This window comes from Triturus cristatus, chromosome 4_2 (genome assembly GCF_964204655.1).
Source record: "Triturus cristatus chromosome 4_2, aTriCri1.1, whole genome shotgun sequence".
Lineage (NCBI taxonomy): Eukaryota > Metazoa > Chordata > Amphibia > Caudata > Salamandridae > Triturus > Triturus cristatus.
This window is the reverse complement of record NC_140586.1, coordinates 511,099,461-511,125,864: the sequence shown is the minus strand read 5'-3', so window position 1 is coordinate 511,125,864 and position 26,404 is coordinate 511,099,461. Positions and strand designations below refer to the sequence as shown.

The 26,404-nt window shown below is 53.3% G+C and overlaps 1 protein-coding gene across 1 annotated transcript in view; it reads left to right on the top strand.

Moving 5' to 3' along the window:
• Positions 1-26,404, top strand: part of SPATA1 (spermatogenesis associated 1) — a 394,319-nt gene that overhangs the window by 163,949 nt on the left and 203,966 nt on the right. The window lies entirely within an intron of this gene.

The window sequence follows — 26,404 nt, the reverse complement described above, 5'->3', positions numbered from 1 at the left end:
TAGCATGCCTCCATTTTCCTTTCTTGACCGAAAAAGGACGTGAAAATGGCAGCAGGTAGGAAAACAAGCATTGGCATAGCCAAAAGGTCTCGCCTTTGGGAGCTTATAAGTGTTTAGCCAGAGTTATTGGCTTTGCCAATGTCTTTTAGTTGTGTTGTAGAGCAGCAAGACTGCAGTGCAGCATGCTGAAAAGTTGCCAAGTGAGCTCTTCTGGCATGAAGAACTCCGATACTTAGGTAGGAAAGGCTCACTGTCACCGCTCACAGGCTAGGAAGGCTAGGATTCAGGCTAGGAAGGGTGCCTTCCAGGGTCCACAACAGATAGCAGAGCATTGTCCAGTGAGGGTTGTGCTTAGTAGACACAACAAAACTCCTGGCTAGGCCAAAGTGGAACCTCACCAATGTCAAAGGAGGGTAGGTTCCTAGCTACGAATTGTTTCTGCCAGTGAGCTGCAGCAGTGTAACTTCTGGACAAAACTTGACACACAAATTAAGCACAGTCCTTAATAAGTAGGATCCCCTTACGCTGCTCATAATGAGCCCATTGGTGGATAATGACCTATTTTAGCAGCCTTCTATTTTTCAGGAAGAACTTTCTTCAACTGCCCAGGACAGGCACATTGGAGGTACCAAAAGAAGTGGTGCTCCGAGCCAGTAAGTATTATTCCTAACTGCCCAATGCCCACAGGCAAAAACCCACGTGGCCATGAGATAGGGTGACCCAAACCATGAGTCATTCCAAAAACATAGAAGTAGGACTACAATTGGTACAGCCCAGGATTGAAGAATGACTTAACTGATAGCATTGATTAATACTGAAAGCACAGATAAGCACTAAAGGGAAGTAAATGCTACATTTAAACACAGTACTGTCGGTGTTAAGTAAATCAAGGTCTGTTTGGGTCTGCTACTTAATTCTGCTCTGAAACATATTAGAACGTGTCTCCCTCTGTGTACCGTCGACCCTCTCTGAAAACTTATTTTTTGCTAAATGTAAAAAGAAAAAAAAAAAACAGCCCACATATGTTGAAAGAAATTGTAGTATACGAGCAAATTGAGGGCGCCTGGTCACCCTACCACAGAGGTCTTCAAACTTTTGTTGGCCGAGCCCCCCATCTAAACCTTTTTACACGTCGAGCCCCCCCCACCACCACCTGATAAAAAAGTTCTGGAAGCTGGTACTCTGCATCATTGATGGCCCTTCCCTTCTGCAGAGCCCAGTTTGTATAGGGCGAATAATATTAAATAAAGTAAGAGTGTTTAGTAAACTGAAGTTTTTGTAGTACATGTGGTTATTCTAAAGTTAAAATAAAAAGAAAACAATTAGCACAAAAAAATTCATTGGTGCTTTATTTTTCACATAAAACACAAAATTTAGGATAGATTAGCAAAAACACTCCCAAAATTCAGGTGTGGGAGTGCATGTTTTTCTCCACAGAGACAATGTGTGGATGGATTCTTGCTTCTGCCATCCTTAGGTTGTGCTCCACTTCCAGTCTTGAGCAGTGCCTGGAAACGGGAGTGCTCACAAAATGTTATAATATATTTTTTTCAGTTTTATATAGCGTGAACATGACCCAAAGGTATTGGAGCGCTTTGCAGGAGCATCTTTTACATTACACAAGCACACATTCATTTTTTGTAAGCACAGGGAGATTTAGTGATTTGCCCAGAATCACAGGATGTTGAGCAGACATCAAGAATTGAACCTGGCTCCCCAACTCCACAGTCTTCAGCTCTGGCTGTTGCGCCACATCCTTGCCCCTATACAAGATTTCAGAAAAAGAAGTTCCACAAAACATGCTGTCTGACACAATAAAAAAAATCCATGATTATGTGGAGTATGGCCAGGTGTTGCCATGTCAGTAGGAGGCCAGCCACAGTTTTCCAAGAAGGCCTAGGGGACATTTACATCATACACATGTGATATAAGTGATTCAAAAGGATATATGCATCTTTATTCTCTAGCAGCATCAAGAGTCAATTTGTTTGCATAGTTGGCTTATTAAGAAGATCGCCTTACAAAGCTTCAGAAATAACTGCACAAGAAAACATTTAAATTTGGTTTATGAAAGAAGCGAGGACAGATGGTAGGCATACTTGACAATATTTGTTATATTCGGCTTGTGGACTCCGCTCTAGGGATTGGAACATGTTAAACAAGCACCAATGACTTTAATCAAGGTCAAATTCATTTTTCATAAGTCACTGGTAAATTAAGTGATTTTGCCTAGGATCACAAGATGTTGAGCCGATACCAGGACTCGAACCCAAGTCCCCAGAACCAAAGTCAGCACCTATGGCATTAATGCCAAATCCACTCCTCCTTGAAACATCCAACGTTCCCACTAGTATTGGGACGAAGGGGAACCACACTCTCTCTGATGCATTTAATTTGATTTACAGCGCCGCTCATACCAGTGTAGGGTGTCAGAGCAGTTTACATCCCACACATTACTCAGAGACAATCACTATGTGTGTAAATCACTGTATAGAAAATGTTACATAAGACTAAGGACTACAAGTTGTAGGAGTCACATGACAACCATACTAGTAGGCCATATAGGTTAATAGCGCACTGTTCTGTTAGGATTTTAACTTATAAACTGCAAGCAACAAAAGGATTTCTCTGACAAAAGTAGCAGCCCACTGACCTATTTACATTATGTGCACTTTGTGATCTGCATGGTACATGTTCTTTGCAGCAGGCACATTAACCCTCTGTGCTACCTATCCATGAGTCAAACTTCCACTAGACAAATCTCTGATCTCTCTCTAGGAAGAACATAAAACACCAGAGTCATCATGACATTTTTATTGTTGCCGAAAATTGCTGGAGGCCAGGAAGGAGGCAGCAAGCACTTTTAAAACCTTAAATTACTTGTAAACATAATGCCTCCACCCAAAGTCAGCGCCCGGTCACACCGTTTGCACTGCCCTACAGCTGGCCCTTCTCAAGGGTCCTGTGACCTCAGTGACAGAGTCACTGTTGTTCTTGGCTGTGCTGCTTCATAGGCCTACCCGCAAGACTGGAGGTGAACTTCAGTATGGATTGTGGTGGACAAACCTTGAAGGTTAACCCAGACTTGCCACTGCTAGGGTCCACCTGCTGGTGCTAAGACATCAGCGCTTCTAAGGTCTTGCGAAGCCTTCTAAGGTCTAGCAAAGGATTGTGCTCCCTCTGGAGAGTCGTCTGGTGGACTGGTTATTAAGGCTGAACCTGGTTCCCCAGTTCCAAATTCAGCAGCTCTGGCCATAGTGCCACATCCTCTCCCCCACTGAACACCATACTGCCCCACTGAGAAAAACTCACACTGCCTTCAACTACAACCCAATTGCTGCCAACTATAAACATCTGGATGAGGCTCAATTTAAATGACGCAATAGACAAGAGCAATATGCAGCCTAAAAAAAAAGTAACAACATCCTGGAAAAAGCAAACCCTCATAGGTAATGTAAAATTTAGCAAGCCATGTGAAATTTAAGCAGAAACAGCATGGTTACCTTAATGCTTTTACACTCACTATTCAGAAATCAGTGAGTTCTTTTGCCTCAAATGTTAAAGACAAGACTACAGGGCCCTGAATGAACCCATTTCAATGTCCATTGCTTATATCCTTACAAAACATAAGCAGTATGGTAAAAAGACCACATCCCTGGACGTAGAGCCGCAGTACACATTTTGTTTTCCAATCCGCAATTTGCAGTACCTCCAGGATTGGTGCACTAGTTGCAAGCCCAGGGAAAACAAAGACAAGAAAACAAAAATAGCGCTTCACTGGCAAACTCTGTAAAAGTGGTGCTAATGTGCTTGGGTGTGAATAAAATCAATCTGGCCAGTTTGCTACCAGTCTGTCTTAGTTTATTTAGTTATTTTTCATATTTTTAGCCTTTTATTCCAGATGCTGCACTTTGGAATTAAAATACGACATATCCAGCAAAAATTGTTTTCTTTTTTGGATCCATTTCACAGGGGAGCAAATAAAAGAAAGGAGAGGAAAGAGAGTAAGAACCCCATCTTGAAGTCACGTTTTCAGTAAGAGACAGCTTCCGGGCACACACACACACAGACAGTTTTGGAGCTGCCAGCCGCACCCGTACTTCACAGGTCTTTAAAAGACCATTTACGCGTTAATGAGGCTTTGTCTTTTTCCCCCCTTCTTAGAGCCCCTGCATCTCCACTCTTCCTATTGCTGGAAGAATTAACCCCCCTTCCACTCCCCACCACCACTGAAATCGTTGCGCCTCTGGCCTTTAAAGACCTGTGACTCCAGACACTCTCAGCCGAGCCCCCAGCAGCTGAAGCTGCAGCGCCCGGGCTGAGATACAGGACTGGCGCCTGAAAGCAACAATAGAAGGTGAAGAGCGCGCCCCCCCCTGGAGGGATGCTGCGCCCCCCCAGGGGGGCGCGCCCCACAGTTTGAAGACCTATGCCCTACCATGAGAGGGGGTTCTAGCCTCCAAAATTGAGCACACCCCTTGCCAGAAATGCCTCCCCATACCCCAATGTCCACGGGCAGGCAAGAAGGGTTCATTCACTGCACTCACACACAGCAGACTTACTAGTGGATGTGGTTTTGCTTTACTCCTCGGCAACTTCTACTGGAAACTGGGGAGGAGGCACAGGTTATTTGGTCCCGGATTTGATTACAAAAACATAAAGGGCACACGGGGCATTTCCATGAAACAGGTTCTGCCTGAGGGATGTTATAACAAAGAGTAAATGTGACCTACATTTCAGATGTGGAATAAACCTCACAAAGCAAGTTGTCAGCCTCGGAGAGCGCACACACTGCAGTTCAACCAATGCGCACTTTTAAACTCAAGATATGCTGATTCCATTGTGAAACAAATACTTCTGCCAAGATAGCACAATGCCAGACAAACTGGCAATAGGAAGTCTCCTAGTGCAGTGCTTTCAGCAGGGCTGCTTCACTGACTCTCCCCGAGAGCGCACTCCAAAGCAGGAATGCCGGCGACAATGCGCAGGAGCGTGTGAGACCTCCGGGGTTCCGTCGGTCAGAGCTCCCCATCTGTTTGTTCCCCCTTCTTTTGGGTGCGCAAATCATCATGCATAGAAAAGGGAGAGGAGGAGGTATGAGGGAGGTGAACAGAAAGACAACAGGAGGGGCGAGAGTAAAGGCAATATGAGAAGGGTAGAAAACAAACAAAAATCACACTTTACAAAAGGGAGAGGAGGCGGGATGAGGGAGGTGGTAAACACAGACATCGGGAGGGGGCGGGAGTAAAGGCAACATGACTAGAGTAGCCCTTACACTGGGAGCAGATCCTAAATTTGCGTAAACGTTAAAGCAACGAGCAGCGTTGTGCAAAATATGTTATTAGCCAGTTAGATGAGAACATCCACAGACCTTTCCGTCGACGCACACACCGCTGGTATCAGAAGAGGAAACTTCTCGAGCTCGCAAGCAGAATTATTGTTTGGGCCCTACGGGGGGGGGGGGGGGCAACACAGACCACAGGCTAGCTTGTTGGTGTGAAAAATGCCGCTTTATTGGAAACAGGTGCACCTTACATAGAAACATCCCTTGGCCTGTGCTGTACAAAACTACTCCTCACTAAATATAGCCTTCCTATCTGGCCCCCCACCCCCTCCCCTAAAAATGTTTCCCCCCCTGCAGCAATCATAACACAACTTACAATTCCTAACTTTCCTACCCTACCTAACTAGGTAAATTCTTATGTCCTACCCCATCGTAAACATAAATCATTAGATGTCCCCCATGACCTAGGAAAAAATGCCCCAACTCGTAGCGCACCACACCAGCACCTGTTCCAGCGACAAATCCCCCGCAAAGCATCCCTCCCCGATGCACCTGTCCCCAAAAAGACCACCCCGGCTTCCAACCGGAAAGACACCCCCCCCCAACCCCTAAAAGAGGGGTGGGGGCCCCCCGCTCAAAGGGAGGGAGGGCAGGACAAAAATACACCAACCACCCCCAGCCGGCCGTTGTGTCACGATCCACCAAATGGTGGGTCGCCACACAAAATGGCCGGCTATAAACCCCCCCAGCCCAAAAGAAGCCCAAGTAGCCCAACCAGCCCAAGGAAGCCCAAGACCCAGAAGTCCTGCCCCCGTGCTCCGGATGCCCCCCCGGCCCAAAACCCCCCGGGAGGGCGAGCCTCCCACTGGTCGGCCGCCCTCCCAAAGCCCTATTGGGCCCTACGGGGGGGGCAACACAGACCACAGGCTAGCTTGTTGGTGTGAAAAAGGCCGCTTTATTGGAAACAGGTGCACCTTACATAGAAACATCCCTTGGCCTGTGCCGTACAAAACTACTCCTCACTAAATATAGCCTTCCTATCTGGCCCCCCACCCCCTCCCCTAAAAATGTTTCCCCCCCTGCAACAATCATAACACAACTTACAATTCCTAACTTTCCTACCCTACCTAACTAGGTAAATTCTTAAGTCCTACCCCACCGTAAACATAAATCTTTAGATGTCCCCCATGACCTAGGAAAAAACGCCACTCGAAAGTCGGAACTGCCGGCTTTCGACCCCCCCTTTAGGCCTCCTGACGTCTCGGGTACCTGCACACCCCCAATGCCCTGTCCAATGCCTCCTTCAACTGAACAATATATAGCTCCATGCCATACCGGGACAAATGCACCCCGTCCTCTTTAAAGAAGTACACAGCCGCATAGCGGAGTTCCGGGTGTTCCATCCTGCCTATCCCCTACCTGTCACAAAAAACCCTCATGTCCCTATTAATCTTCCGGCGTGCCCTATCTATGGCCGCTGGGCGCGCAGCCCCCCTCCAGATTCTCCGCGGAATGAATTCTGACCAGATTATGTAACAACCTGACCACTGTGACCGAATCTCCAGCAGATCCCTTTTCATCTGCTTCAGCAACGCCAGGCCCTTGCACTGCACCAAATCATTCTCCCCTAGATGCACTACCAGAACATCAGGACACACCCCCCCCTTGACAAACCTATTCAACACCGGAAAAAGTTCATGCCATCTCATACCCCCTTGCCCCTGCCACTGACAGTGAAACAACCTAAAATCCAGTTCCAAATTCAGGTTCCTGCTCTTGTCCCATTCGTATCGCTCTGCCCGCTTGATGAAAGAGTGGCCCAGGATGAGGATGGACAAACCGGCCGCGTCCGGCCCCGCCACCGGACCTGGAAAGAGACACATGTCAGCACAACGGGAGTACCCCGCCTACTCTTCTCCCCCCCTCACCCTGTGGCCGAACGTATGTCTGGTAACAGTCCGACTTCCACCTCCCCAGACGCATAATGTCCTTCCTCCCCCACCCTTGGCGCGCCGCATCAGTCGCCGGCCCGATCCGAAAGGAATGTGTCCCGAACCATTTCGGCTCCACCCCCATACCGAGCAGGGCGTGCCGCAGGACCCACAGCAGCTGGGTCGCCGTCACCCGTTCCCCCGCGACCCGGCAAAAGATTTCACCCTCCACCGACCGCAAACGCGATGCCAAACGCTGCCCCCACACCGCCGGGCAGATGTCCTGCTCCAACGCGGGCCCCAGAAACACCCAGGTCCCCTCACCCCGCTGATCCGTCTTCGAGCGCTGCAAGTGGACCGCCACCTCCCCGGCCCGCAGATCCACAGCCTCCCAGCACACACCAGCCTTCCCTCTTTGCCCCACCAGCTCGGACACCCTGAACGCCCCAAAATACATCCACGACATAAGGGTGGAAAACAAAAGAATCTCCTCCCCATTGTGGCAGAAAGCAGGCAGGCGCCGAAGCACCCCTCGTAGCATGGCCCCTGTAATAGGCCGGTGCTGTCGGGCCGTGGCCCCCCGTTCCCGCACCCAACCCTCCAGTAAGCGCGCGCCCAGCTCCCCTGCCGACGGCGCATAGCCCCACCACAACTTCCCCATGAACGCTATGGCCGACAGCTTTACCGCAATTGTCGCTTTAGACAAGCCCCTGTCCATCAATGCCAACATGAACCGCACCACCTGCTCACACCGAGCCCCCGGATCCCCCTGCCACCCCGCCCCACTGTCCACAAACTCCCGCCACGCCTGTTCATATGCCCTCCACGTCGACCTGGCCACGGACCCTCTTACCAATTGTACGACCCTTTCTCTCCTACCGACCACATCCCCTCCGGCACTGGCGTCTTGCAGTCGTCCGCCTCCGTGGCTAGCCCATGGAACCTCTGCCACTGTGAACGAGACAAAGCATCCGCAATGTCATTGTCCACCCCCGGCACATGCCGTGCCTGAAACAATATATCATGCTCCAAACAACGCAGCACAAACACCCGCAACAACTTGAGCACCTGCGGATCCCTAGCGGACTGCCGATTCACGACATGCACCACTGACATGTTGTCCACCTTGAAAATCACGCGTTTGTGCGCCAGCTCCCGCGCCCACACCGTCACCGCCACCACCAACGGGAACAATTCCGAAAACGCGATGCTCCTCCCGCCGACCTGCCACTGCGGCGGCCATTCCTCCGCACACCACCTCCCCTGCAAAAAAAGCCCGAAACCTCCCACTCCCACCGCATCCGACGAGATGGTGACATCCCACTCCCAATCCTCTGGGGGAGCCATCGGGATCCCATTGAAATGTGCCAGGAACGCCCACCACATACAAAAGGTCCTCTTTCGTGCCTGCTGACAACCGCATATGATGATGCGGCAATGTCCCTCCTACCAGGGCCCGCTCCAATCGCCTACAAAACGTCATACCTGCCCGCACCACCCAGCAAGCGAAATTCAAATGTCCCAACAGAACCTGCACCTCCCGCACCGTCACCTTCAGCTGCCCCAACATGCCGTCCACCAAACCCAGCATGCCCAACTTCTTCTCCTCCGGTAACCGGGCCTCCATGGCCACCGAGTCTAGCTCAATGCCCAAAAACGACAGCACCGTGCTGGGACCTTGTGTCTTTTCTGGCGCCAGGGGCACACCCAGGTAGCCCATGAGCTCCGTAAAACTGTCCAGCTGCTGCTGGCAGTCCGCCGAACCGGGCAATCCCACCAGGAAAAAGTCATCCAGATAGTGCGTCATCGTCGCCTTCCCCGTGTGCCATGCAAACGCCCACTGTAGGAAGGTACTGAAGCGCTCAAACAAAGCACACAAAATCAAACACCCCATGGACAGTGCTTTGTCCACAAAAATGGCGCCGTCGAACTGTATACCCAACAGTTGATAGTCATCCGGTTGGACTGGCAACAACCGGAACGCCGACTTGATATCGCACTTCGCCATGAGCGCGCCGGGCCCCACCGCCGTCACCGAACGCCGCGCCACGTCCACTGATGCGTACGAAACTGAAGACAACTCCGTCGCAATGTAGTTGTTGACCGACGCCCCCTCCGGCCATGACAGATGCTGGATCAGTCGAAACTGTCCTGGCTCTTTCTTTGGCACCACCCCAATGGGCGAGATGATCAGCTCCGGTAGTGGCGCCCCACCAAACGGCCCCGCCATCCGCCCCTCCCGTACCTCCCTGTCCAATTTCTCCCGGACCACCGACTTCTGCGCCGCGACCGATTTCAAGTTTTCCGCCCACCGTGCAATGCGCGGACCCTCGTAGCCCAGCCGAAAACCCTCCCGGAAATCCTGCCGTAACAGCCCAGCGTCCTTGGTCCGTGGATAAGACGCCAGCAGGGTTTCCAACCGATCCAGTCTAACCAGTGTACGAGCCCTTTCCCATAGTCCCTTGTCCCCCCCGACCTCCCCTGCCCGCCGCCTGCTGTCCCTCCAGAGAGGGCTGCTGCCCCTGGTTGCCTCCCGTACCCCAGCATTGCACCACCGGGTGACGTTTCCCACATTTAGAGCATTCATGCCTGAACTTGCAATATTGTCGCGTACAAAGACCCTTGTTGAAGTCCCAGCATGCCCCCACCGGGGTTCCGCCGGCACTGTCGCCTTGCCCCACCCCTCCTCGGGTGGGGCAGCTGGGAATGGGCGGGGCGCCAAGGGCAACCCACTCGCCGTGTAGATTGCCTTGCCAAACTTGGCCCCCCCCATGGTCTGCTGGTACAGATCAGAATCGATCTCCCCCCATTTTGCCTCCGGGTCCCAGGCCAACCGCGCCCGAAACTCCTCATCATAATGGGACCACGCGTAACCCCCATAGGTCACTTGTGCCCTCCGGACTACATCCATGTACTTAAAAAGGGCAACGGACCGTTCCGGATATTTTTCGCAGTAGACACTGGCGAAAATCAAAAACCCCGCGGACCAGATCTCGATATTCATGGGCACTCTGGGGTGCTTGGCTAATTCCTGCTCCTCCTCTTTCGACCCCTCCTTCGCCGTCAGCTCCCTATGCAAGAGCTTCAGGATGTCGACGTAGTCCCCTTTCCAAATCTTTTCTTTAGTGGCCAGCGACAAATGTGCCCCCAAAGGTTTCGTAATGCCCATATAAGACAGCTTACGCACCGGCAGCTCATGGCTCTCTTTCCCCTCTTTTCCACCTTTCCCCTTCTCCCCCTCCTTGTCCGGAGTCGCGGCGCTCCCCCGCCGACCCCGCACCGTCTGTTCCCACCCCCGCGTCGCACACATACGTGCCCTTATTCAGCCGCACCCCCCCCCCCGCCTCCGTACTGTTAGAAATGAGGGGACTCTGGTTGACGCAGGTGTGAACCCACAACAAGCAGGGACCCTTTACTTCTTGTCAGGTTGAAGGATGACTCCCCAGAATAACCCCTGCTCACCCTCTAGGTGCGTGGCGCGAGCAGTCTAGGCTAAGTCTCAGGCGTACACGGTTAAGCAAATGCAATTACACATACAGTAAACCCCTTGCATGCACCACAAACGGACACCAATCAGGAAGTATATAAAAATAAGCTTTTATGTAGATTCAGCAGATTCAAATACAAGGCCCAGTAACGTTGAACTGATGGGGCCACAATTCTTGGAAATACGGTAAAGTTCTCTTTGTTTACGGAAAGTTCGGGCACAAGGTAACTGTGGGCCTCAGCGCACTCCGTGCTGAGGCGGCGCCCGGGAAGCACACAGCAGATGACAGGGAAATCAGAACGTTGCAGACCCTGGATCCGATGCGAGCTCGCGGTCGAGTTCGTAAGTACAGTACCTGGTTTCTTGACGCAAAGGCGGGTGCGGGATTTCAGCGGCTCTTCAACAGAAGGGCGAGGCGGCGTCCGAGGCTCCCACACTTCACGATGGGGGTCTGATCTTCAGGCTCACGGCAAGAGCGGGGTGTTGCAGGTGGCGGGTGAACAAAGCGGGGCAGCCGGGCACGCAGGTTGCGTCCAGGCCGTCCAAGGCTTGGAGATGCTCACAAACGCCGATTCCGGCGGGAGGGTGAAGGTGCACAGCGAGCCTCCAACGAGCGAGGTGACAGGGGCAGCCCAGCACAGCGTAGGGGGAGTGGCTCCGATCGAGCGAGGTTCTTCCCAAGGCGGGGGCGGCTAAGCAGTCCTGGTCACGGCTCAGGGAGGGACTGGGGCACGAGGGTCACAGCTCCGGCGAGGGAAGGGACACCACAGTCCAGCGGCAGGCGAGTGAAGATCAGGTAGAGCCCAATGGTCCTGGGGCTCAGTTCAGGGGGCAAGCTCAGTTCCAAGCCCTTGGAGATCGTTTTGGAAAAGCACAAGTCTTGAAAGTAACAGTAAAGTAAAAGTCTTCAGCAACAGTTTCTCTTCTCTCCTTTGGCAGCAAGGTCACCACTGCAGGCCAATCCCCCCGGATAGGGACAGTCTTCCTCCTACAGCTTTCCCGGTGCCTCCTCCTCAGGCAGAGATTCTTATTGGTCAAAAGCGGATCTAGCTTCTTAGGAGCAGGGCTCCTACATTTATACAGCAGATCTTTTGTTCTCCCAGGCCAGGGGGGCCCTTGCCTAGTTCAGCCCGGTTTCTGAGCACTTTGTTTACGCGATGCAGGCTTCTTCTTTCAGAGTGCAGGGCAGAGTCCTCAGACGGAGCCGGCATTGAGGTGGCAGAGCACTGTCCTATTCAGAGCCTAGGAGCACTCCTCCCACCCATCTACCTGTCGATCGTCCTATTCACCACCAGGCTACCTAGCCCTGCCCATCTGGGTTCCCCCAGCCCTGTCACTCACACCAGCCAGACATCAGATACACATCACGCAGAGGCAGGCTGAAATGTTTAGGCAAGCAAAGGCCAGCTTTCTAAAAGCGGCATTTGCAAACCCGGAATATTAAAATAAACCTTACGAAAAGATGCACCTTATTATGCCGAGTTCAGGCATACTAAACTCGATCTTCTACCATGTTCCCTGGGTCGGTTAGGATCATAGGGTGTAATAATCCAGGCCGCCCATACTGGCCTATGAGAACAGGGTAGCCTTGCAGTAGTGAACAACAAGATGGCGGTAATTCACTACTAGGACATGCCACGCATCTAGGCTTGTCCTACCTTATGCTCACAACGCACCCTGCCCATGGGCCTACCAGAGGGGTGACTAACATGTAGCTAAGGGAAGGTTTCAGGGACCGGCAAGTGTGGGCACTTGCCAGTCAGCATGTCAGTACCAGACTGCACGCAGGTTCTGCGATGGCAGACTTTAGACGTATTTTACCGGCCGCTTCTGTGGGTGGCACAACCCGTGCTGCAAGCCCACCAGCGGTGTTTGCATTTACATGCCCTGGCGCTCCTGGCGCACTTTACTGGGGTCTGATAGTAAACCAAACAATCCAATCATGGAATCCAACTAACATATACAATTTACAAAGGGAGCACTCGCACCGCGACACTGGTTGGCAGTGGCACAGTGCGCTGAGCGGCCAACACCATAAAAACACATGAGGCACAGCAACAAAAAGAGGAAGGGAGACTCACGCCAAGGTGCCAGGTCTAACACGTGTCCCCTCCAGCTGAAAAGTGGGGAGAACTACCCTACCCCAGGGAGTTCCTCATCACTAAGGCGGAAAAATCTGGACAGACCGTCAGCATTGGCGTGATCTGTACCAGGGCGATGTTCCACCGTGAAATCCATACCCTGTAGGGAAATGGACCACCTCAACAGCTTTGGATTCTCACCCCTCATATGCATCAACCATCTGAGGGGCCTGTGGTCCGTCTGAACCCGGAAATGAGACCCAAACAAGTAGGGTCTTAGCTTCTTCAGCGCCCAGACCACAGCAAATGCCTCACGTTCAATAGCACTCCACCTTTGTTCCCGTGGAAGTAACCTCCTGCTAAGAAAGGCTACGGGTTGATCTAGGCCCTCCTCATTAATCTGTGAAAGAACAGCCCCCACACCATGCTCTGGAGCGTCTGTCTGAACGATAAACTCTTTGGAGAAGTTGGGAGCCAAGAGCACGGGCGCCGTGCACATAGCAGTTTTCAAGGCCTCAAAAGCTTTCTGACAGGTGTCAGTCCAAATCACTTTCCTGGGCTGCTTCTTCGAAGTCAGCGCTGTCAAGGGGGCAACCATGTTGCCATACCCCTTGACGAACCTCCTGTAGTACCCGGTGAGACCTAGGAAGGCTCTCACCTCCGTCTGGGTTTTGGGCGCCTCCCAATTCAGGATGGTTTCTATCTTGGGCTGAAGGGGTGCCACCTGGCCACTCCCAACTTGGTGTCCCAAGTACACCACGGAACCCTGCCCGATCTGGCACTTACTTGCCTTGATCGTGAGGCCTGCCTTGCGCAGCGCCATCAACACTTCCCAGAGGTGTCGCAGGGGTTCCTCCCAAGTGGAGCTGAACACCGCGATGTCATCCAGGTAGGCTGCACTGAACGAATCCAGCCCAGCCAACACCTGGTTGACCAATCTCTGGAAGGTGGCAGGGGTATTCTTCATCCCAAATGGCATAACCCGGAACTGGTAGTGCCCATCTGGGGTGGAAAATGCTGACCTCTCTTTGGCCCCCTCGGTCAAGGCGATCTGCCAATACCCAGACGTTAAATCAAACGTGCTGAGGTAGTTGGCAGCCCCTAGCCGATCGATGAGCTCATCAGCTCGGGGGATGGGGTGTGCGTCAGTCCTAGTGACTGAATTGAGTCCTCTGTAGTCCACACAGAACCGGAGTTCGGGTGTGGCTCCCGGCGCTGCAGCCTTTGGGACCAAGACCACGGGGCTGGCCCAAGGACTGCTAGAAGACTCAATTACCCCGAGGGCAAACATCTTGGAGACCTCCTCCTTGATGCATGTCCTCACCCTGTCAGTCACCCTGTAGGCCTTGTGCCGCACAGGTGGACTATCCCCAGTGTCCACATCATGGACGCACCAATCAGTGACACCAGGGACCAGGGAAAACAGATCAGAAAATTGTCCCAGCAACTGGCGACAATCATTCTGTTGCTCAGGGGTCAGGGCGGAAGAGAGGATGACACCATCCACTGACCCATCTTGCTCCTTGGCTGACAGGAGGTCAGGAAGAGGTTCGGTCTCCTCTTCCATCCCAGCATCTGTTGCCAAGAGCATACCCACTTGGGACCTCTCCAAGTGGGGCTTGAGGTGGTTGACATGCAGGACCCTTAAGGGGTTCCTAGGAGACTTCAGGTCCACCACGTAGGTAACAGGACTCTTGCGCTCCACCACCTCAAAGGGACCGGTCCACTTATCCTGGAGCGCACTCGGCTCCATGGGGGCCAAGACCCATACTTTCTGCCCAGGCTGAAGCTCTACCAGAGTGGCATTCTGGTCGTACTACCGCTTCATCTCCTCCTGGCTGGCTTCCAGATTTGCCTCAGCAAGTTGCCTGAATCGCCTAGTCTGATTCCTGAAGGCCAGCATGTAACTATATACATTCTGGGGAGGTTTCCTGGGAGATTGCTCCCAGCCTTCCTTGACCAGACTTAGAGGTCCTCTGACTGGGTGACCATACAGAAGCTCAAAGGGACTGAACCCCAGAGACTTCTGTGGCACCTCACGGTAAGCGAAGAGAAGGCATGGTAAGAGGACGTCCCACTTACGCCTCATGGGTCCTTCTAGGCCCATTATCATGCCTTTGAGGGTTCGGTTGAATCTCTCAACCAACCCGTTTCCTTGGGGGTGGTAAGGGGTGGTGAAATTGTAGGTTACACCACACTCTTGCCAAAGAGATTTCATGTACTTGGACATGAAATTGGTACCTCGGTCAGACACCACCTCTAGAGGGAATCCCACTCGGGAGAAAATTCCCATCAGTGCCCGTCCCACCACGGGGGCCGTCACTGTCCTCAGAGGAATGGCTTCCGGGTACCGGGTGGCATGGTCCACCAGGACCAGGATGAACCTATTGCCCATCGCTGTCCTGGGGTCCAGTGGCCCTACAATGTCAATCCCCACTCGCTGGAATGGGGTGCCGACCACAAGGAATGGCTGGAGTGGAGCCTTCTGCTTCCTTCCACTCTTTCCACTTGCCTGGCAAGTCTGGCATGTCCTGCAGTGAGTATCTGAACTCCTGCGCATTTGAGGCCAATAAAAGTGGGTGACAAGCCTTTCAAAGGTCTTTTCCTGCCCCAAATGCCCTGCCAATGGCACATCGTGAGCCAGCCCCAGTAGGAAGGCTCTGAAGTCCTGGGGTACCACCAGCGCACGGGCTGTCCCAGGCTCAGCAACCTTAGGCTCTGTATATAGGAGGTCGTTCTCCCAGTAAACGAAATGTGATCCTGACTGATCACCTGCGGCCTGGTCTGCAGCCTGCTGCCGCATACCCACGAGAGAAGGGCACTCCTTCTATGCCTTACAAAAGTCCTCCCTGGTGGGACCCCCTTCCTGCTGCCAATGGGTCAGCTCCGGCAGGTCTCCCAGTTCAGCTATCTGCTCCCCTGTAGGCTCCAGGGCATCCCCCTCAAGGTCTGCTTCCTCCTGGACCGTGGGAACTTCAGGGGCCGGCTTCCCGCACCCCTTGCTCCTTCTCTCTGAGGCCGGTTCCTGGGCCTCCCTCTCAGGCTCCAGGACCTCTTGAGTCCCTCTACTGGCTGCCATGGACCGTGTGGTGACACACGCCCAATCCGGCATACCCAACATCTCCAGGTGAGCACTCCGCTCCACCTTAGCCCAAGGTGAGCTCTCCAAATCGTTCCCTAACAAACAGTCTACAGGCATGGCGGGCCTCACAGCTACCTGAAGAGTACCAGAGACCCCCCCCCCCCACTCAAAGGGAACCTGAGCCACCTTGCAGTGTCTCTCTGTGTTGTCAGCGGCAACAACGGGGTAGAATGCATTGGGGACCACCTGCTCTTGAGACACCAGGTGACACCTGACAGCTGTCACACTGGCTCCTGTATCTCTAAGAGCTTCCACTCTATGGCCATTTATGGTCACCCACTGCCTGTACTTCTTAGTGTTCTCAGGCAGCTGGGTTGGAGGGACCACTTCACGGTCTCCTAGCGAGACCAGGGACATCTCTGCGGGACCCCACCCACCTTGGACATCCCTCTCCTCCCCCAAGGCTACACTAGTCACCTGCCGGGGTGGAGCACCAGTGGGTGCTGGTTTACCAAACAATGGACACTTCACATCAGAGGCAAAATGCCCCAAATTGTTACACCTGTAACATCTGACGGGCCCCTTCTGAACAGGAGGACCTGTCGGGGCCCCGGTCGGTTTCTGGGGTGGGGGAGGCTGAGAACCCTTCCCTTGGTTCCCTTGGGGATTATTTTGGGGCCCTTTTTGGAACTGCTTCTGTTTACCCCTGTCCCCCCCACTCTTCTGCTGGGGACCCTGCCCACCTTTGGCGGAATCTCCCACGGTACCCTTGTGGACCTTGGTACTGACCCAGCGGTCCGCCTCCTCAGCAAGCTTCCTCGGGTTAGTCAGCCTACTATCGATCAGGTGCTGGCGTAGCTCAGGAAAACAATTACTGGACAAGTGCTCCCATGCCATTAAATCAAGAAGCCCTTGATAATCATTTACCTTACTACCCTTTACCCAACCATCCAGCGCTCTGCAAAAGAAAGTCACATACTCCACATACGTACTATTGGGAATCTTAGTGCAACCCCTAAACCTCTGTCTATATAACTCAGGGGTCAACCCATACCTAGCCATCAATGCTTCCTTCATATGGGCATAAGAATTATGAACATCAGCAGGTAAATCTAACAGTGTGTCCCGCCCTTCACTCAGGAACCGTCCCCACAACCCCGCTCCCCAATCTTTCTCAGGGACCCGGTGGGAAGACATGGCTACCTCGTAGGCTCTGAACCACTGCCCGATGTCGTCATTGTTGAAGAACTCCTTCACTACATCCTTGGGAATATAAACTCTTGGTTCCGCCGGTACTGGCGGTGTGCTGCCACCAGAGGGATTAAGCTCCAAACTTTTTGCTTTCAGCTCCAGCTCCCTCAGCTTCATGTCATGCTCTAATTGTAGTTTCTTTTCTTCCATGGCTAATCTTTGTTTTTCCATATCCATCTGCCCATGAAGTTTTGCCATCTCCACCTCGTGTGCCCGGGTTGCGGCCCTGTCTGCCAACTCTTCTGGCGACAGGCTTCTGCCAAACTCATGGACACTTTCTGGTGGAACCATTTCCACCTGATTCTCTGATGCCTTTGACTCATACCAGGCCCTCAGCGCCTTCAGGAATTGTTCCATCTTTTTCAATCCAGTTTGGGCAATTCTGAACTTGGAGCAAAAACCTTTCAATTCTTCATTGCTATAATTCCGAAGTGCGCTTTCTTCCCAATCTATGTCCTCAAATCCAGAGATTATAGAAGCTGCCCTTCCGGCGGGAAGTGAACCAGGCATGGTTCTAACAACGGAGATTCTTGGCAAAAAAAAAACAATTGCTAGTCTTGTGGCTGTGTTACTGGTCTGCTCTCACTACGTGGTGATCAGTGATTCACTATACGCAAACCACAAATGCAAATCCGTAAATCCTCACCGCTGCCACCAATGTTAGAAATGAGGGGACTCAGGTGTGAACCCACAACAAGCAGGGACCCTTTACTTCTTGTCAGGGCGAAGGATGACTCCCCAGAATAACCTCTGCTCACCCTCTAGGTGCGTGGCGCGAGCAGTCTAGGCTAAGTCTCAGGCGTACACGGTTAAGCAAATGCAATTACACATACAGTAAACCCCTTGCATGCACCACAAACGGACACCAATCAGGAAGTATATAAAAATAAGCTTTTATGTAGATTCAGCAGATTCAAATACAAGGCCCAGTAACGTTGAACTGATGGGGCCACAATTCTTGGAAATACGGTAAAGTTCTCTTTGTTTACGGAAAGTTCTTTAGGCGGGCACAAGGTAACTGTGGGCCTCAGCGCACTCCGTGCTGAGGCGGCGCCCGGGAAGCACACAGCAGATGACAGGGAAATCAAAACGTTGCGGACCCTGGATCCGATGCGAGCTCGCGGTCGAGTTCGTAAGTACAGTACCTGGTTTCTTGACGCAAAGGCGGGTGCGGGATTTCAGCGGCTCTTCGACAGAAGGGCGAGGCGGCGTCCGAGGCTCCCACACTTCACGATGGGGGTCTGATCTTCAGGCTCACGGCAAGAGCGGGGTGTTGCAGGTGGCGGGTGAACAAAGAGGGGCAGCCGGGCACGCAGGTTGCGTCCGGGCCGTCCGATGCTTGGAGATGCTCACAAACGCCAATTCCGGCGGGAGGGTGAAGGTGCACAGCGAGCCTCCAACGAGCGAGGTGATAGGGGCAGCCCAGCACAGCGTAGGGGGAGCGGCTCCGATCGAGCGAGGCTCTTCCCAAGGCGGGGGCGGCTAAGCAGTCCTGGTCACGGCTCAGGGAGGGACTGGGGCACGAGGGTCACAGCTCCGGCGAGGGAAGGGACACCACAGTCCAGCGGCAGGCGAGTGAAGATCAGGTAGAGCCCAATGGTCCTGGGGCTCAGTTCAGGGGGCAAGCTCAGTTCCAAGCCCTTGGAGATCGTTTTGGAAAAGCACAAGTCTTGAAAGTAAAAGTAAAGTAAAAGTCTTCAGCAACAGTTTCTCTTCTCTCCTTTGGCAGCAAGGTCACCACTGCAGGCCAATCCCCCCGGATAGGGACAGTCTTCCTCCTACAGCTTTCCCGGTGCCTCCTCCTCAGGCAGAGATTCTTCTTGGTCAAAAGCGGATCTAGTTTCTTAGGAGCAGGGCTCCTACATTTATACAGCAGATCTTTTGTTCTCCCAGGCCAGGGGGGCCCTTGCCTAGTTCAGTCCGGTTTCTGAGCACTTTGTTTACGCAATGCAGGCTTCTTCTTTCAGAGTGCAGGGCAGAGTCCTCAGACGCTCCACAGGGGGCGGAGCCGGCATTGAGGTGGCAGAGCACTGTCCTATTCAGAGCCTAGGAGCACTCCTCCCACCCATCTACCTGTCGATCGTCCTATTCACCACCAGGCTACCTAGCCCTGCCCATCTGGGTGCCCCCAGCCCTGTCACTCACACCAGCCAGACATCAGATACACATCACGCAGAGGCGGGCTGAAATGTTTAGGCAAGCAAAGGCCAGCTTTCTCAAAGCGGCATTTGCAAACCCGGAATATTAAAATAAACCTTACGAAAAGATGTACCTTATTATTCCGAGTTCAGGCATACTAAACTCGATCTTCTACCATGTTCCCTGGGTCGGTTAGGATCATAGGGTGTAATAATCCAGGCCGCCCATACTGGCCTATGAGAACAGGGTAGCCTTGCAGTAGTGAACAACAAGATGGCGGTAATTCACTACTAGGACATGCCACGCATCTAGGCTTGTCCTACCTTATGCTCACAACGCACCCTGCCCGTGGGCCTACCAGAGGGGTGACTAACATGTAGCTAAGGAAAGGTTTCAGGGACCGGCAAGTGTGGGCACTTGCCAGTCAGCATGTCAGTACCAGACTGCACGCAGGTTCTGCGATGGCAGACCTTAGACGTATTTTACCGGCCGCTTCTGTGGGTGGCACAACCCGTGCTGCAAGCCCACCAGCGGTGTTTGCATTTACATGCCCTGGCGCTCCTGGCGCACTTTACTGGGGTCTGATAGTAAACCAAACAATCCAATCATGGAATCCAACGAACATATACAATTTACAAAGGGAGCACTCGCACCGCGACACTGGTTGGCAGTGGCACAGCGCGCTGAGCGGCCAACACCATAAAAACACATGAGGCACAGCGACAAAAAGAGGAAGGGAGACTCACGCCAAGGTGCCAGGTCTAACACGTACCAATCGCGACTGTGCGCCTGTCCCCCCTTGAGCCCCTCCCTGCCCCGTTCTCTGCCTTACCTGGCGTCAAGGTCGGCGTCCGCACCGGATCCCGTCGCCTCACCAGTGGAACAGGGGGGGCCGTCGCTCTCACCGCCTTGGTCCGCCGGGGCGCCTCCTGCAACGGACTAGACAAAGCATTACTCTGCTCCCCTCCCCCCCTCCCGGATTTCCCCCTCCTCCTCACTCTCCTCCTCATAATCCAGGGACTCTCCCCCATCCTCGTCATCCACCCCACGCTCCTGCCACAGGCCGCCCTCCACGGGCTCCAGCCTGCTCACACCAGCCCGCTCCCTGCACGTTAGCAACAGCTCACTCAGGTCCACACTCGCTCTCCTCCGCTTGCCATGCCGCTCTTCTGGGTCCCGATCAAAACGGACGGACCGCTGCCCCCGTCCCCCAGAGGCCGCATCTACCCTTTGGGGTGGGGCTGGCGGGGACCTACCGCCCCGCCTGTCTCGCACCACCGCTGCCAGGTCCCTCGTTGGAGCGCGGCCGCCCGCATGAAGCAGAGCCGGCCCATCCCCTCGGCGGATTGGAGCCGTATGTAGCTCTCCCGAGCACCTCTCCAGACGCTCCTGTGGAAACAAATAAGTGGAGTCCAACATGCCGGGGTTAAAGCGGACCGCCCCCCACCACCCCGCATTACCCCATGTTCCCCCGCCCCTCCCGACCCACGAGGAGTGCCCCCCCGTCGCGTCGGGCCAGCTGCCACACCCCCCCTTCCCACCCTCTGCCCCCATCCCCCTCCCGCCCCCTCCTCCTCCTCACTCCACTCCAGGGCCTCCAGTTCCCGCTGTATCACCCTGCCCCCCCGCTCCGCACGCCAGCCCTCCACCCTGCCCACCCGGTACCCCCCCCGCCAGTCCTCCGCGCATCCCCCCAGATCCCTCCCCCCCGCTGCCCCGCCCGCCCTCCCACATGCCATCTCCGGGACCACCCCCTGCCGCTCCCCACCCCCAAACCGTTTGACCCCTCCACCCCCCCACCCTGCTCTTCCCCCTCCCCTGCACTCCGCGTCCTTGCCAACCGCGCGCCCCCCTGCCGCCCTCCGGCCGCCCCCCCGCCGCTCCCCTCCCCTTCCCCCTCCTCCGAGCTTTCTATCAACAGCGGCGAGGCCCCACCCCCAATCCCCCCGTCCATCCCACCCCCCTCTCCCCCTCCCCCCCGGTCGCAAGCCGTCCTCCCGAGCACCCTCCCCCTCTGCCTGTCCCACCCCCTCCGCCGGTGCCTGCCCCCCACGCATGCCGTCAACCTAATCCCCCAACCCCCACAAACTGCAGCACCGGCTGCTGTGCCCCCCCCGCCGCCCCCCCGCCTCCGCCGCACAGTGACTGCTACCGCCCCCCCCTGCCCCACCCAACCGCCGCCACCCGCTGCCGTGCGTGCGGCAGGTCGCATGCGATGATCGCTGCGGCGACTCCGCTGGCCGCGCACCTTTTAGGCCTCACCTGAGCGTCGGGCCGCAACAGATCCGTGCGGGCCGCTTCAGCGAGGAGGCGGAGTGCCTCTACCACCCGCGGATCTTCACTGCGCGCCATCCTTCACCGAGGAGCTGGAAATTGTTGCCCACCGTATGACCTGTGTCAGCATTTGCGGGACCCGCACCCTCGCCGCCTTTCCAACGAAGAGGTTTAATTTTGCCAAGCTACGACACTGTCACAGCGTGTGCGGTGACTTGAAGCACCGAGTGCCCCGCGACCCAGAAGCTGCCAGCAGCAGAACAAATATGCCGCGATACCGCTCCCGCACCACCGCAACCCCGAAGCGGTCTAGGCGCGTCCCACTCCACTGCGCCAACCCTCCGTGAAAGGAACCGACAAAACAAAAATACACCAACCACCCCCAGCCGGCCGTTGTGTCACGATCCACCAAATGGTGGGTCGCCACACAAAATGGCCGGCTATAAACCCCCCCAGCCCAAAAGGAGCCCAAGTAGCCCAACCAGCCCATGGAAGCCCAAGACCCGGAAGTCCTGCCCCCGTGCTCCGGATGCCCCCCGGCCCAAAACCCCCCGGGAGGGCGAGCCACCCGCTGGTCGGCCGCCCTCCCAAAGCCCTATTTTAATCAGTAAAAATTTGGAAATATGCTGCGTGAGGAAGTCAAGAGTGAGGCGGGAAGGTGTGCGCGCCGGGAGCTAACGGAGCCAAGAGTGGGTATAGCGAGGTGGGAGCTAGGGAAAACTTAGAATGGTGTGGGGAAGGAGAGAAGAAAATGGAGTACAGTGAGGGTGTGTGGGAGGAGGAATGGCGAATGGAAGACGGGGAGTATAGAAAGAAAGGAAGCGTGAGCTAGGAAGTAGGGAGGCGAATGCACGCTCGGGTTATTCCAACGTAAAGGAAGGTGTGAATGGAGGTGCAGCGGTGTGCAAAGTGGGAGAATGGTCTGTTTACAGAGCGAGAAACTGTAAAGTGGGTGAGTGGAGGGCATGAAAGCTGCAAACAGTGGGCCAGAAGGGAGGAAGGAATGTCTGCAGAGAAGCATTAAGAATGCAAGAGTGCGGGCAAAGGGAAATAGGACAACTAGGAACAGAGGCTTTTTCTCATATTCTTATCTAACCAGAGCAGAGCTTGGTGGGCCAGTCTAGGCAACATACACCCCATAGCTCTCTCTGCCCTCTCGCTCTTGGCGCCAGTCCCCATTCGGCTCACCTGTATACCGCCTGCTGTCCCACCTGCCTCTTAACTCGGAGCACGAAAGGGACCTGTCCCTTTCACAACAAGAATTCACTCTCCAACCCTAGGAGAATGAGATCTAATTCATAGGGCCGCCGTTTAGCAGTCTTTCACTCAAAGTACCCTTTGCCACCCTGGCTTCAGTTAAGGGTAGATGTTTTTTCTTCATGCTTAAAAAGACGCCTATTTTGTGTTCCCTGTGTTGTTATATTGCAGGCGTTTTTATAGCTCAGCCTTCTCCACTTACTTTGCCTGTTGGAGCTTTGGGCAGACATCGCCTGCTGCCCTGCGGGAGAGCGAGGGGTTGTTTTCTCTGACCACTTTTGTGTGTGGTTAGGTGGCCTGGAGGGTGGGCATTTCCTTGCAGAAATATTCCACTCTGGGTTATTTGTGCACAGTGGTTGTCAGTGGGGGTGGGGGTCGGGGGGATCTAGCCTTGCGTACCTGCCCCCTTGCCCCATGACGCTACTCTCACATGCAACGAGGGTGCTGCTGCCCCCGACTCATGACTGTGTATAGTTAGAATGAGAAAATAATACTGTGGTGGCTCAGCTATATGTTAGGTATGCATAGGGATGCTGCAGGCAACTCCTCTGTCCTACTGACCGAGGAGTTCTTCGTGTCGATGTTCCCACCTGTATTTTTTGTTGTGCTTAGTTCTAAAGCATGCACGTGGCAGAGAAAGCAACGGGGGAGATCCCTGCAGGCTTCTTCCTCTTCGCGTGGTCTAGTGGCAAACCATTGAGGCAGTCAGGTTGACTTGCCGCCTCCTCTCTTCGCAAGCCAGAAGGTTCCGCCCAGCGCACGTGAGGGAATGATTCTGCTGTCTTTGACGTGACACTTGCACCTGGCCAAAGACTCTCCACCTAGGTGACACCTGGGCACACGGAGGAGGACGCAGAAAGCACAACTGACATTCCAGCCACTACTTATAATTAACAGAGGCCGAAGGGGGAGGGGGCGGGGTACTCATTCCATGTAAACCTAATCTGCCGAAGGAGACTAACAGCAAATCCAACCCAGCGACAAACTGACTGTCACATATGGAGAAAAAAAGCAGGAGGCACGCCAACTTTGTGGCACACAGAAGCAGCCCCAAAACTACAAACTGAAAGAAACGGGGTTTCTGGAAATTGCCTATATGACAACGTCACCCAGAGTCTGCTGAGAGGAGAATGGCACGGAGCCATTTATAGAGAGATAGTGGCTCAAATAGGCAGAACAAGTTGTATCAAACCTGTGAGGTGGGAACTAAAGGCAACCACAAAAGGAACTTAATGGACAAACGAACAGAAAACGCAAAACACGGTACGGCTGCGACGAAGAGTGTAGAACACAACTGAAAGAGGAGAGAGGGTTGCCAAGACGTGTAACACAACGTCTGTTAGAGATGACCAAAAGACAAAGTATTAACAATTCTTCCACCATACAGGAGAGGTACCTTGTTGCTCTCAACGTTCAAAACTAGGATTGCTGGTGCCATGCTGCTGGTTCAGGGGCGAGGGTTATCTCATAACAACTGATGCCCGTGCCTTCTCCAGCCCTCCCGGAAACAAGCATGCACGCCTCGCGCTCAAAGTAAAAAAAAAAAAAACAAGTTTGACGAGAGGCAGCAGGGGGAGGGGACAGAGGAGGGGGCCTGCACCTGTTTCCCTTGCGGGAGCGAGCAGGAACCATCTGTTAATTACAAACAGATGGTTTGAAAGCTCGCTCCTGCAAGGGAATCGCCAAACGTGCACGCGTTGCCATTCAAAGCAATGCAATGCGTGCACGTTTTTGACTGCAAAACTGAATTGATTTCTAAAGGGCTTTTTCATACGCAGCGCATGCAAGCTGCGTAGACGAGACCTAAAAAAGTATGCAGGGTGGAGAGGGGAAATAAAGGACTGCCATCCTGGGTATTTGAATCCTGTGAGAAACGCTACTGTCATATGTCACTGCAGAGTGTGAGCAACAGCGGACTTCACTGTAGGAAAGCCACCTAAAACTCTTGTGAAAGAGCACTGAAGAATAATGAACTAACAAAATATTAGACAGGAATTTCATCTTTACTACACTGCTGGCTTCGTTTTTAGTGCTCTAGCCGGGATATAGGGTACAGTGCACTTCATCAAATTTGACAGAATGTAGAGTTCACCATCAAGAGCACTTTCAGCCAACTAGTTACTTGTCAATAATCTTCATCTCTCTGAGTTATACTCTTACTCAACACAGGCCTTGCCCATTGAGGTGTGTCTGCAACCTGGAGAAAAGCACACTACTTGGCTAAACACCCCCCCACCAACGCACACACCCACATGCACACACATACATACTATGTGAAATAACAGGCCATATGTATCATTAGGGAATGTTCTTGTCGAGTGAACTGTGCCCTTAATTTATGAGGCAGAGTATATATATGAGGCATAGTAAACAAATAAAGCAGTAATATATAATCGACAAGCAAGGTTGTTCCGTGCCACGCTTTAATAGGAACAAGGACGTGCTGAGCCTGTCGTGGCTGCATTAGCAAACAACCATGAACAAACTTCAAAAAGAAATCATTACCAAGTGCTGTCCCAGTTTATTGTACGGTTAAAGAAAAATCTGATGAAAGCTGTGACATGGTTTAGATGTTCCACTGAATCTACAATAAAAGAACTTTTACATATTCAAATGCAATCTAAAAACTATACTGTTCGGAGTCTCTCCTGGTAAGACAGGAGCTTAGAGAGAATTTAATAGCATGGAGTGCTTCAGAAGAAATTAGGAACAAGGATACTAATAATAATAATAATAATAATAACAATAATGTTAATGTTAAGAATAATTTGTAAAGCGCACGTACACCGGTAGGTTTCATGGCGCTGTGATAGGGTACCGTCCATTACCTGCGGAGGAGTCAGTCGTAGGCTTGTGCAAATAACCAAGTTTTGAGTGACCTTCTGAATTGCAGAAGGTCAGTGCAAGAGCGGATCTCCAGGGGGAAATAGTTCCACAGACTGGGGGCAAGAGCCGCGAATCTGCAGCCTCCCTGCCGTTTCCGTTTGAACTTGGGGATGGAAAGGAGCCAGAGGTGAGCTGATCGGAGGTTGCGGGAAGGGGTGTGCTTAAGTATCAGGTTATTTATGAATAAGGGATTTTGTCCGTGCAAGGATTTAAAAATTAAGCATCCAGTTTTAAAAGTGCAGCGTTGGAGGATGGGGAGCCAGTGCAGTTTCCTCGAGAGTGGAGTCGCCGGTTGCCACCTGGGTTGTTGGAGGATCAGTCTGGCGGCCTGATTCTGGACCATCTGTAGCCATTTAAACAGGTACAGTGGCATGCCCAGGTAGACCGAGTTTGCGTAGTCCAGGTGTGACAGGACCGTGGCTATTAAAACCGGGGTCAAGGCATCCTGTGTGAGTAGACGGCGGATCTTCCTGATTTTTCGCAGATGAAAGAAGCATGACCCGACCTGGGTTTTAAGTGAGAGGTCACTGTTTAGGGTGAGTCTGAGTGTTTTAGCCGAGGAGGAGGGAATGGGCGAGGGCCCGAGCTCTGTCGGCCAGTAGTGTGGTCCCCAGAACTTGAACTTATGGCTGTCTCCAGTGAGGACTAGCTCCGTCGTGCCCGGATTTAGCTTAAGGTGGTTATGATCCATCCACTGTTGGATGTGCAGCATGGTAGCCTGAAATTCGTTGA